At 39.5% G+C, this 14,153-nt stretch overlaps 1 long non-coding RNA gene and 1 pseudogene across 2 annotated transcripts in view; both read right to left on the bottom strand.

Annotated features, from left to right (window-relative positions):
- LOC143273405 (uncharacterized) overlaps positions 1 to 6,040 on the bottom strand; it is a 100,644-nt gene extending 94,604 nt beyond the window's left edge. For both annotated transcript variants that reach the window (XR_013051498.1, XR_013051497.1), the window contains exon 1: positions 5,956 to 6,040. This is a non-coding gene — a long non-coding RNA (uncharacterized LOC143273405). The remainder of the gene's footprint in view (positions 1 to 5,955) is intronic.
- Positions 364 to 5,916, bottom strand: LOC102927930 (guanine nucleotide-binding protein G(i) subunit alpha-3 pseudogene; annotated as a pseudogene).
- Positions 6,041 to 14,153: the final 8,113 nt, after the last annotated feature.

Here is a 14,153-nt window from a genome sequence, read left to right as displayed (position 1 = left end):
AATGTTTAATAAAATTTGCTGTGCTTTGTTCAAAAGGACTTTAGCTACCTACACAAGTAAAACATAAACCTGGCTGGGTGGTAGTGGTGCATGCCTTTGATCCCAGCACTTGGAAAGCAGAGGCAGGTGGATCTCTGATTTCCGAGACCAGCCTGGTCTACAGAGCGAGTTCGAGGACAGGCTCCAAAGCTACACAGAGAAACTGTGTCTCAAAAAAAAGCCAAAAACCATAAATATGGAAGCTGAATTATGACTGCATATCACTTACACATAGATAGGGCATAATGGCCTCCATCCTAGATTAGATAATACTACTAAATCAAGGGACTGGATTTCCAGAGAACTCTTCCACCTGAACCCACTGTTAGCATTTAGACATTACCTGGCCCACCCCTTGGGGACCCAGCAGGACGCAGTTGCTAACATTCAGGCAAATACCTAGACAACCCAGGCAGGTTATGGCTGTAGCCTGTGCACATGCACTGCGTGGCTGCATAGTCTCTATACGCATGCGCTAAATCCCCTTATTAAAGGCTAACCCTCCCCACCTCTTTTTCTTTCTTCCTATCCCCACGAAGCCATGTCTGCACCCTTCTTCTCTTCCTCCTTTTCTGTCTCTTCTTCCCTTCTTTTCTCTTCCTATCTTATTCCTCCTCTCTTCAGCCCATAACTCCAAAGGCGCACTCTTTGTCCCTTCCTCCCCTCCCCCAATACGTTCTCCATGTGAGGCATGGCTTTGTAGGGCCCCTTGGCGCCAACCCGCCAAGGCTACCTTTCCACTGTTTTTATAACACCCACTCTTAGACAACGGTAAAGCACTCTCAGCAGCAGCAAACGGAAACAGAAAACAGGATTTCCAGAAAGGACTGGTTACAAGTACAAGCAATCCTGGACTCCTTAGTCACCATTTTTAATATTGCTGCCAACTGTAAAAGATTCAAATCTGTATGCATGACAAAGTGGGGAAATGTCTCAAAATATAACAGTTTTAGACAAAGAACATACTGAAGATTACTTCTACAGTTAACTTTTACTTCTACAGTAAAAACAAAGGCAAACAGGGATTCCGTGCAACATTTACAAAGGAAAAGCATGCAGTGTTGATACACTTTAAGTGTCTCCCAAGAACGACAACAAAGGCCACGAGGATGAAAAAACACGTGTCACCTTATGCAAAACTCCCCGAGGCTGAGACAAGCAATCAAGAATCAAAGTGGTCAAGTTAGCAAATGTCCAATAGCAAAGCAATTTGCATTTCCAGTTGAAGTCTGTCTTGGGTATATCTGCATCCAAGCTGACTTTATCTTATTACTTCAATGTTCATTGAGTAATCAGCAGAAACAAGATTAATCTGACTATAAGCTTAAAGAAATAAGAGCTAGGATCCTTCTGCTGAGCTCGCCAAAGCAACCATTGTTTAGAAAACATCACAGGACTTTAAACATGACAGTAATGTAAATTTCATTCAGAAGAGTTGTATTTCTGTAGTCCCAATAATCAGGAAAATCTTAATTATGGAAATATTACATCCTGACCACATCAAAAATTAAAAAAAAAAACATAAAGGAATATTTTCAGGAGTATTTAGTCCCAAGGTATGCAGTTAAGACTGTTCTCATAAAAATTCTCCTACAAGCAAGTGAGTTTAGTTGAGTTATTCTTTTCTTGGTGGGGAAAAACCTTAGAAATTAACTACCAGAAATTTCTTTAAAATGAGGGAGAAAAAAATGATCTAATGTTTTAAGTTTTGGAATGCAGCACCTCAACACGCCTGAAACATTTCAGATTATAAAATCCAAGTGATGCCTTGATGAGCCAATTATACAGTTGTTCCAATTCTAATGTCTGCCTTGAACATCTCATGCCAATTAAACATCTCCTAATACAGAAGATTGGGTTAAAGAGTGATAAAATTCTCCTTGCTGCCCCATACCCTGGTACTGTAATGCTTGTAGCTCCTCAACGAGACAGAGATGTCTAGTCTCAACACTCAACACTGTAGTAACTTGTTCTCAGACCATCCTCTCAATAGTGTCCACATTCCTTTATGTTGTTTTGAACTATGATGTCTGTAACAGCATCAAAAACAAACTGCACATGTTTTGGTGTTTATGGCACAAGTGAAGTTGGTGTACATCTCCTTGGTAGCTTTTTTTCTGTTCAGATCTTTAAACTGGCCCTAAATGTAAGCAACTGCCTCTTATATTGGAACCTGTGTTCCTGGGCATCCGACTGTTAATAGATTCCTCTTTATTTTTTTCCCTTGAAAGGGGTGTTTCTTATTAAGACAGGGAATGATTGAAGCATCTGTAAACAACTGACTGTTAGAAATGCTATAAATACTTTCATATGTTGATGCATTTGGTTCATTTCCACATCGTCTGCCAGAACGAGGTCACATTCACTGAGTGCTACACAGGAGGTGATTGTTCTCACTCCCTCAAACCATCCTGATTTTTGTTCACCTACATCACACATTTTGAAGTGTAGCTCTCTCAAGATTAATTGTGTCTCTACAATGCCTGTAGTCTTCAACTTGTCCACTCTTGTCTTGATAAGTGGGAATGCAGCTGGTTTGGGGTATTCTACCCAAATTTCTTAGGTAATATGAAATAGAATCATTGAGTTGATATTCCATGGATCTGCTGAACCATGATTGCACACCATCTCATCATAACCGTGTATGGAGAGGGCATGAGTTCATTGTGCTCACAGATAAGCACTAAGGGAAACAAAAATGCTAGGGACCCAGGCTTGTCTCTTCAATGGAAGGCGTGTGTATACCTGTTTTTCTGCTAGAAGACTGGGAATACTTGTAGTTAATAAGCTGGTGACCTTTACCATCTATAGGGCCAGGCCACACAGGAACGCCCCAGACTATTATGCTTATCTAAGACTTTCTTACCCTAAACTGCTGTGGAATGTTCTGTATGCTGTAAATGTGTTGCTCTCGTGATTGGTTAATAAATTAGAGTGCTGACTGCCCAGTAGCCAGGCAGGTAGTACAGGCGGGACAAAGAGAGAGAACAACTCTGGGAAGTGGAAGGCTGAGGCAGAAAGATGCTGCCAGTCACTATGATTAGAAGCATGATGTAAGATACCGGTAAGCCATGGGCCACATGACAAGGTATTGATTTATAGAAATGGGTTAATTTAAGATATAAGAACTAGATAGCAAGAAGCCTGCCATGGCCATACAGTTTATAAGTAATACAAGCTTCTGAGTGATTATTTTATAAGTGGGCTATGGGACTGCTGGGGATTGGCGGAATCCAGAGAGAAACTTCAGCTACACTAAACTGTTACCTTGAGCATTGTTTCTCAGTAGTACCCATCTTTAAGGGAGATATCACATGTTCTTTGTAGCTTGGTGACCTCTACACGATCTGTATGAGTGAGACCGCCCCTGATCCTCTCCTGGGAACATAAGCTGCCTTAAGCTTTATTTGTGCACTTGGGATTGAGATGATTGTTACCAGGAAACTTTTTTCCAAAGTTATGCTGTACTTAAATGCCTAAAAATAAACTACCCAGTGTTAGACCCTTTAGCTGGCTTTTGGAACCCTACTCCTCATACTGGATTGCCTTGTCTAGCCTAAATATGAGGGGAGGTGCCTAGTCTTACTGTAACTCCATATTCCATGTTTGGTTGATATCCAAGGGAAATCTACCCTTTTCTGAACAGAAATGGAGGAGCAGTGTAGGGGGGTGCAGAAGGGAGGTACGGGGATGGACTGGGAGAAGAGGAGGGGGTTAAAACTGTGGTCAGGATGTAAACAACAACAACAATAATAATAATAATAAATTATTTTTAATAGTAATAAAAAGAAAAAGGAAAGTAGGCCAAACTCAGAAAGAAAGAAAAAAAGGTACCTGACCAGATTGCAGAGAAGCCTGAGATGATGAGATGATACCTGACTAAGAGGGCCTGTGCTTATTCTTCAGTAAGGAACCGTGGCAGAAAGATGTGCTCCTTAACCTGGGATGGCAGGCTGAGGAAAGATTCTGAAAGATTCTGAAGCAAAAAGGGCATGGAGTTCTGAAAGTCTTATAGAAGCTTCCAGATAGAAGACACAAGAAAGTCAAGAAAGAGGCAGGAACTAGATTACAAAGATCCTGCCAGCCACATGTGGAACAGTGGCCTGTGTCTTGAGAAACTCAATGAATTCCTGGAATAAATCAAGCAGGAGTGATGAGAGGAGAGGGGAAATTATCATTTCTGTCTCCTGACTGATTATTATTCCTGGAGTTCAAGGGACTGTTGTACTGAAGACAGAGAGATCAAAGAAGAGAGTTCAAGAAAGCAATGATAAAAGCAGAAAAGAATCATTCCCTCATTTGAGTCTATCACGAACATTTTTCAAAGCATGTGATAAGTCCCGTGAGAGTGAGGGAGACTACAGAGGATGGGTGTTAAATAAACAATGCAGAAGAAAATCAGAGAATATTAAGTGACTGTAGACAAAAGAGGAGAATTTCTAAAAGGTTTTGAGATTGTGTTGGGTCTAACAAGAACCATCATTGATTCATAGCACAATCACTGCTCCTAAAAGGAGCCAGAGGATGACAAAGCACAAAGAACCTCAGCACTCAGCCCTGTGCTCTGAAAGGTCATTAGTTTGTTGTTTAGTTGGTTGGTTTTGACCCTGACCAATTTTCATCTAAAGTACTATTAGGCAGCTAGCTATCTAACAAATAGGAGTCTTTCTTTAGCATTTGAAAATTTTAATTGAAAAGTAGTTGCGTGTTGAATAAATTCACCATTGGTAAGATAGTGTGGTGGGTGTTTGATTGCATTTTGTCTCTTACTAAATAGGAAACTATGACTTTGAGTAAGTGACCTGCTTGAAGCCATATACATAAGCAGTTAGTGGGACTGGGATTCAAACCTGTACCAATCCTATTTCAAAGCTTGTGACTTTAATTACTATATCGCCATATATCTGTTGAGTAAAACCTCTTGATAATTTATATTCTTTAGGTAAATATTATAAAAATGTTTGTTGGGAGAGTCCACATTATCTTAGATGTTGGAAGACTATGTCTTACTATTGTTTGATTAGATAGATGGTTCTGATGTGAATTTCCTGGGTAATTCAAAGATCTAGATCACAAATACATAACAACAGCATTTTTCTATGTGTGTAGGTAACCACACTACACTAAGTATTAGGCTACTTAATGAAGCAGCACCTTCATTTTAATTTGGAGTTTTCTCTTTGTACCTGAAAGAAACTTATATAAGTAGCAGATGTCACTGGAGACTAAGAAGTCTCTCATGTCTCTGAGTAAGTTTAAAGACATGCAGACATTCCTAAAAATCTTATTTTGGAGGGGAGTGGGTTGTCTGTTTCAGTGCAGGTAGAACAGACTCTCCTTAGAGCCCCTCCAGAGGTGTTTGGTTTGTTTCAAATTTAGGATTTCATCGTAAGAGCACTGCAGTATAGACTAATATGCAGTTACATCAATCATCAAGGGACTTGATGACATATACATACATATATATATATATATATGTATATTTGGAGTTTTCAAAAGATCTATTAATAATTCTTAAGGAATTTTTTCTATTATTTTGTATTATATTTGCTATGCTCTGATCAATAACTTATATAATTTAGTTTTCATGTGTAGATATTATACAGGACTATTCTCTGTTGTGGGAATTCTGCCATTTGGTCCAATGACCAATTGAATGGAGTGTTTGGGTCTGATGGGCTTGGTCTTCTCTGAAGATACGTGACCCCTTAAAAACTATGGAAGGGGTGTCCTGCTCTCTCTCTCTTGGGTGGTCGGAGCAGAGCAAGCAGTGGAGAAGCATGACTTGCAGTTTGATTCCATCACCCTTGAGCGGAACAGCAAGCAGGATGGTAGCAGCTGAATCAGGGTCAACCTCTCAGCTTTGTTCTGTGTCATGAATGTACCTTATAGATTTCATTCCTTAATAAACCTTACCTGGCCCATGCTTCTGTGTCCTGCTTTAATTCTCCAAGCCAAATGGCCACCATCTTCAGGAGTTTGACTGAATGTGTTCACAAAAATTCCTAACATCTGGGCTTGTTAACTGTTGACATTCCATCATAGAAGAAAGGAGTTGAGGTCATAGGACTCTCACCTGAGTATCCAGGCAATCCCTCCCAACCAGTTGTATGCATTTCTGCCTTACTGTACACAGCCTCTAGAGACGTAGGAGGAGCTATAGTACAATGTCTTAGAAGGACCAATAGAGGGAGCTCCACCTACAGAACCATTAGAAAGTCAGATTATCTGCAGGGTGCAGATTCCAGGGTCCCTGTTGTAAGTCCACCTATGCTCCTGCCCATAACCTCTCACCAATTGCTCTGTAAATAAACCTTATAAACTCATTGCTTCCCTCAGGTGATCTTTGTTGGGATCACACTTCGGATTATTATTGGGACCTCATGATGGGGGTTGTGTGAATATTGCCTTGTCCCCTCCACCACCACTATTCCCAGAGAAAATTCTCACAGCTGTACATGAAGAAATCATTATACATTTTGGGACTGGATATATAGCTTAGTGAAAACTTCTCTTGCAGAGGACTGAAGTTTGATTCACAGAACTCATGTCAGGTGGCTCACAACTGCCTAAAACTCGGGCTCCAGGGGTATCCAATGTCTCTTGGCCTCTACCTACACTCACATGCAGAAATACACACACATACACTTAATTAAAAATGATTTTTAAAAATTGTGAAAAGTATCAGTATGATTTTTTTTTTTGAAATTTTTATTGTTAGTTATCTATGCTGGCTAGTTTTATGTCAGCTTGACACAAGTTAGAATTATCTGAAAGAAGGGAACTTCAACTGAGAAAATATCTTCATAAGATCTGACTGTAGGGCATTTTCTTAATTGATTGATGAGAGAGAGCCCAGTACATTGTGGGTGGTGCCATCCCTAGGTTGGTGGTCTTAGGTTCTATAATAAAGCAGGCTGAGCAAGCCATGATAAGAAAGCCAGTACGAAGCTCTCTTTATGGCCTCTGCATCAGCTCCTGCCTCCAGGTTCCTGCCGTGTTTAAGTTTCTGTCCTGACTTCTTTTGATGATGAACAGTGATATGGAAGTGTAAGCTGAATAAACCTTTTCCTTCCCAAGTTGCTTTGGTTATGGTATTTTGTCACAGCAATAGTAACCCTAACTATGACAGTTATCTCTTTCATATTTCGTCCTCTGCCCTGCCCTTCTATCCCCCAATGGGTTACTATTTATGGAATTTTTAGTGAGTTCCCACAGATTCCCAAACATTACAAGCTATTGCCAATGCTCTTTGTAACAGTCTGGAACTTGATAGTAAGACCCTATTGCTGAGGATATCACATATTTGAGTCAAAGTACATGGAAAAACTCAAGCCAGTACTCACCTGTAAACTTCAAGCCTAGTGGATGGCTTTCATAGTGCTGGAAGATGCTATGCATACTAACAGAGGAAAAAGTAATCACCAATCTTACCCAGCTGAGAATCCAAGAAGCTGCAACATAGGCTTGGCAAGACAGGTCCTAGTGATGTAATAGTGGCACAAGGGTCATGAAAGTAACCAACCTGATACCTACATCACTGTGGCCAGACAGGTTATAGGCCCTAGGGGAGAACCTAGTAGTAGTAGTAGTAGGAAGAGGAGGAGGAGGAGGAGGAGGAGGAGGAGGAGGAGGAGGAGGATTAGTAGTTGCAGTAGTAATAGTAGTCGTAGTACTGACAGTAGTAGTATAAATAAATATAATATTAAATTGACTACTAATGATTTATGATTATCCCCAGACACTAATGTATATCTAAACTCTCATAAGAAAAACTTCTATTTGTAATATATAGTGACCAACAGAGACCCTCAATTGGTCAAGTGCAGAGAATAAGAGACTGTGTAATGCTCAGCCCAAAACAATACATCTATATCATACCTCCTTATCCCAAGGTCTAGTGAGCCTAGGGATCACTATGAAAGAAGGGTCATAAAGACTGTAAGAATCGTAAGTGCTAGATGACTACAGGAAAATAATTATTTTCAAACATAGGGTAATTCCACAAGTGAATTTATAGTGGTTATGAGAACATGTACAAAACCTGTGTAAGTTCAAGCCAGAAAAAAATTCCCAGCGTGTAGACGGGGTCTAGGAACAAAACCCCACCCCTAACTAAGGAGTTATTGGCAATTGGTAGTGTCTGGGAGAGGAAGTGTCTGTTTTCTATAAGGGTAAGGCTCCTGGTGGCTTGACCATGTCCCAGTGAAGAGCATGGTCACACATTCAAGAATATATGAGCAGCACAAAGTGTACTTGATGAGGTAAAAAAGAACACAAACTTGAGCAGGTAGAGAATGGGATGGAAGTGTTTCTTAAAAGAGTGGAGGGAAGGTACAAAAATGATCAAAATACAATGTATAAAGTTCTCAAAGAACTAATAAAAACTGAGAAAAAATATATTAAATAAAAATAGACTTTTGTTTATAAAACAGCGAGTAAAGTTTTTCTCAATGGTTCAAATCAACTTAAAAGGGGAATTTAGAGAAACTGAAAGATTTTTGTGGTCACTAGAGTGTATGGATAACTGTTCTAGACAACTTCTTTGACAGACAACATTTGTCTAGATATTTAGTTTTAGTTCTAAAAACAGTCTCTTTGCAATTTGTCCTACCTCAGGCAACAGATTACTTGAAATGTGTAGTGAAAAGAGAGAAGAAAGTTTAATAGCTTTAATTAAGTCTGAACAACTCTTCACATTCACACCAACTGTGTGCATATGTTGAGGTTTACATTATTTCCTTTTCTGAGAGCTGCTCATTAATTGGAGAACAGACTTGTCCTAAATAATGTTTTGGCAATTTCACATTGCAGTGGGTAGTTTATAAACACTAAAGCATTGTGTTTGCCACTGTCCTATGAAAATTATGCCAAAGTGTACATTTTCCTACAGTAAAATTTCACTTGTTTGCATCTTTCCAAAGCTAAAAAGAAAAAAAAATGATATATTGGATGATTGCCACATGACTCTGAAACTATGTATTGTATATTGAAACAATTTTAAAATGCAGTAAAACTCAGTAATTGAACATATAGGCTAGTGAAAAATGCACGTGCTTTGCCGAAAGGCTACCTGCAAATGAAAAACCTGTTTTTAGACACTAATTCATTGCTACAAAAAAAGGTTCAAGACTTCTATTTACTTGATCAATTATTGTGAAGCCTATCTTTATTTGTAGCTGTTGTGGCAAAATAGTTGGTAGTTCCAGCAAGGGAGGGAAGAGCTTTAAAAATGATCTTTTGCTACTCAGACCTATCAGCAATCAGGGTGAATCAAACAGTGAAATGCAGATCTATCAAATCATCAAAAAGTTGGAAGAGTACCACAGGACTTATAGCTCAGGTAGAATGGACTCCTGTTTCTCAGTATCCTGGGTATCATTTCCGTATATGGATATCCACCTGTGTGGAGTAAAAGCACATTAAAAAATAGGCAGGACAGGAGAGCCGGGTCCTGAGTGAACAGGGTTGTCATCCTGTCAGGAAAACCAGGTGACATGAAGCTAATGCATTCCAGAATACCAGGTCTTTTCAGAAGCCTACATTTGTCAAAATGTTCACAAGCAGAAATGCAGCAGTGATGGCAATAGGGAAGCTGGAGTCTCCAATGCTTGTACCTTGGGTACTCTTAGGATAGCCATGCCTGGCAAAACTGGGGCAGAGGCAGAAGTGTCATTAACTGAATGAAGTGGGTGACTGACACTTCACGCTTTGAACCCCACATTAACATAGCAACAAAATCTTTAACATAATATGGTATGAAGCAAGAAAAAATGTAAAAGGAACCAAACTACTAAACCAAAAGATGATGACTAATGAAAGGATCACAAAAGAGCAGTGACGTGACTTTCTTTGATTCATTTTATGAAAGATAACATCGGTCTCTCATGTTTTTATGTTGTTCTACCATCACTTTCTTTCTCTTAACCCTCATTTCTTAATTTTAGATTAAATTTATTTATTGAACTGCACTTTAAAAGCCATGCCATGATTAGAGTTTGCTTTGTTTTGTTTTGTTTATGTTATGTTAGATTAAAGTATCATTACAGCATTCTGAGGAATTTGCTGTGAGTCCAAAGAGAGATGAGTAAAACCAAATTTGTGGCAAGTGTCTGCAGCAGCTCAGCAGCTCTCCAGCCAGTAAAACCAAGTTTATTCGTTGAACCTTCAGAGATATTTCAATATATAAACATCAACATTGTGTTGATGATAATTACACACCATCTGATGATGACATTTCTGAAATAGAAAACCTGGGAGTCACATGAGTAAAGCAGCCCCAGAGAGTGTGGAGTTCAAGTAGTAGGTTTAGGTTCACATGCAGAGCTGCATTTTAAAATTTCTATCAGCATCATAGCCAGCAAAACCAGGTCTCAACACATGGCCAGTAACTATTTTAGAATGTCTTCAACATCCCTAGTCATCAGGGAAGTGCAAATTAAAATTAAGTTGAGATATCATTCCAACCCATTCAGCATGACTGAGCTAAAAAATCTGAGCTGGGTGATGGTGGTATTCACCTTTAACCCCAGCACTCAGGTGGTGGAGGCAGGCAGATTTCTGTGAATTCAAGGCCAGCTTGGTCTACAGAGTGAGTTCTAGGACAGCCAGAGCTACACAGAGAACCCCTGTTTCAAAACACCAAAAGAAAAAGAGGAGAAGGAAGAGAAGAAGAAGGAGGAGGGGGGAGGAGGAGGAAAAGAAGAAGGGGAAGAAGAAGAAGGAGGAGGAGGAGGAGGAGGAGGAGGAGGAGGAGGAGGAGGAGAAGGAGAAGGAGAAGGAGAAGGAGAAAAGGAGAAGGAAAGGAGAGGAAGAAGTCTGACAACAATGTTGGAGAGGATGTAAGGAAACAGGAACACTTTTCACTACTGGTGGAGATGCAAATTGATATAGTCATTATGGAGATCAGTTTGGAAGGTCCTCCAAAACATAAAAAATATACCTGCCAAATGATCATGTATTCCACTCCAGAGAACATATATAACCAGAGAACTTCATATCCTACCACAGAGATATTTGCACATACATGTTTCTTGCACCTCTGTTTACAGTAGCAAGGAAGTGGAACTAACCTAAATGTGCATCAACAAATGAATGGGTAATAAAAATGTGGTACCCATATAAATTGAATATTATTCAATTATAAAGGAAATATGAAATCTGCAGGGAACTAGATGAACTTAGATTGTATTATATTAAGCACAGTCACACAATCTCAGGGAAAAAATCCCACACATTCTCCCTCATCTGTAGATTCTAGCCTATACTGTATACTTATTTATATGTAAAGCTGTAAGTGTGGGTGCAGAATAACATTTAGAAAGAAAACCAAGAAGGGCTATTTGGTGATGAGAAAGGAAAAAATGCAGGCAAAAGGACACACGGGTCCTTTTGACGATATAAACCTAATTGTTTTCCTAGTTGCAACCCTGCCATAGTTTTTTTTTTTCTTTTTTGTGGTGGATAAGTGCATAAAAATGTATTTGTCAGTAAATGGCTTTAGAATGGCCATTTTAACTGTGTAGAAGGTCACTGAGATGCAAAAAAAGTTTGGGAGTGGGCAGTTGTTTGAGTGGCATGCTTAATCTAGCTGTGATATTTTTTGTCTATTACAACGAAGTGATTTTTAAAAAGCAAACAAAAGCCCACATCTTTCTCTGCTCTCTAACACACAGCATCTCTCCTTAAGGTTCGATGGTGATGATGTAGAGGAGCACTATGAATTAGAGAACTTTCAAAAATCAAACTTTTTGTCTCCACTTCCCAGAGAAGCTGGAGTCTTGAAAATAGCAAGAGAAACTCTTTAAGTACCATGGCAGAATATTTAACATTAGAGGGCTTATCATACACCGACTATACATCAGATGTGGTGATGGAGTCCCTAAAATCATGTGGACTTGGCAGAATTTTGGGCTTCTAATACTAAGTTTTGGAATAAGTTAAAAGAAGCCTCCAGCTTAAGCCTTGGCTCAACACCAACATTAAATTAAGCAATATTTGATAAGAATGGGGACCCACCTCTGGCTTGGCTCATGTGATTGCTGAGTTTAGAATGTTCATCCCTAATCTTTTTTCCTCCCCTTTCTTGGTCTGGAAAATACCAATTGCCCCATGCCTGCTATGGGTAGTGCTATCCAGTACAGAATAAGGTCTGAAGCTTGCAAACTGGAATGCAAAGGAGTCAGGCCACAATTCATGGGTTCTTGGTTTTCAAACATGCTGGTGTGGATATTGGCTTCATTCTGTCAGCTTGCATCTATGTACTCAGTATTAGTCAGGGATTTCCAAAGAAACAGAGCCAATGGGAGATATCTGTCATCCACCTATCATCTATTGTTCTATCTATCTATCTATCTGTCTGTCTGTCTGTCTGTCTGTCTGTCTGTCTGTCTGTCTGTCTACATAGCCATCTATCTATCTATCTATCTATCTATCTATCTATCTATCTATCTATCTATCTATCTATCCATCCATCCATCCATCCATCCATCCATCCATCCATCCATCCATCCATCTATCTATCTATCTATCTGTCTGTCTGTCTACATAGCCATCTATCTATCTATCTATCTATCTATCTATCTATCTATCTATCTATCTATCTATCTATCTATCTATTTATCTATCTATCTACATAGCCATCCTGTTTAGTTTTTATTTTCAGTTTGACATAACTTAGCATTACCTGGGAAAAGAAGCTGCAATTGAAAAATTGCCTCCATTAGTTTGACCTGTGGCTATGCCTGTGAGATATTGTCTTGACCAATGATTTATGTGGAAAGGTGTTCCACAAATTCTAAATGGTCTTATACTAAAAACCCAGAGTCAGATATTGGGGTAAATGCTGAAAGACCAGAGAGACAAAGGAACAAGCCATAGTCACTTCTCACCTCGCCAACTCCACAAATCCTCTGACTGAATGCCTCTGAGTCCTCAGACAAAAGGGCCCTAGTTCCTATCTCCTTACATCTTATATGCCTTTCTCCACCCAGCCATTTCACTTCCTATCTCAGCTGGGATTAATGGCCTGTGTGATTCCCAAATACTGGGATTAAAGGTCTGTGCCGCTACTACCTGGCTCTGTTTCTTTCCTAGACTGGATCAATCTCATGTAGCCCAGTGTGGCCTTGAACTCACAGAGATCCAAATGGATCTCTGCCTCCCAAATTCTAGGATTAAGGTTGTGTGCCACCACTGCTTGACCTCTGTGGCTGGCTCTGTCCTCTGATTTTTCAGGCAAGCTTTATTTCTTAGATTACAAATATCACCACAGAAAGGTCCAGCCCACTGTGGGCATCACAATTTCTAGGTAAATAAGGTTGGACTATAGAAAATGGTTGGCTAAGCATGAGCCAGTGATCATTAGTGTATAGTCTTGTCTTCTGTTGCAGGTCTTGCTGTGAATGCTTGCCCTGACTTTCTTTGGTGATGAACAATGAACTGGAAGTGTGAGCAGGAACAATGAACTTTCCTCCCCTAAGTTACTTTTGGTTATGGTGTTTTATAAAAGGAGCAGAAAAACAAACTAGAATACTCTGTCTATCTATCATCATTAGAATTGCCTCACCAAAGATGAAAAAAATCTCAAGATATGCAACTGACCAAGAGAAAACTCAGAAAATTGTGACTCATGTTTCTAGGGAGAATAAAGATCTCAAACATATGGAAGCAGGAAGTGATATTCTCTCGTTCTTAACTTGTTTCTGTTCTAGTAAGGCCCTCTAGAGATTGGACTCATTCTACATGCATTGGGAAGGCCATCTGCTTTTTTATTGATCTACTGATTCAAATATTAATCTCACATAGAATTACTTTCCCATACATGCTCCGAATAATATACGTAAGACCCTGGTAACCCCAACAAGTTAACATATTTTTTTATGGGACTTAATCTCAGAGTACCTCAAAACCTATCTTTGTGTAAATAGGACTAATTCCTCATTGGACTATTGGGTTTTAATTGGAGGCAAGAATCTTGCCCCAGCATCCACAGAGTAAGAAGGCCTCTATCAGTAGCAGCTATCCACTCTATTGGGGTTGTTGTAGGTGTCAAGTTCCACAGTGACAGTACTTTGTTGTCACCTAACCCTTACATCAACCCTATGAAGTTTCTT

The sequence above is a fragment of the Peromyscus maniculatus genome, chromosome 5 (assembly GCF_049852395.1).
Source record: "Peromyscus maniculatus bairdii isolate BWxNUB_F1_BW_parent chromosome 5, HU_Pman_BW_mat_3.1, whole genome shotgun sequence".
In the NCBI taxonomy this organism is placed as follows: Eukaryota; Metazoa; Chordata; class Mammalia; order Rodentia; family Cricetidae; genus Peromyscus; species Peromyscus maniculatus.
This window is presented reverse-complemented; position numbering and strand designations above follow the sequence as displayed.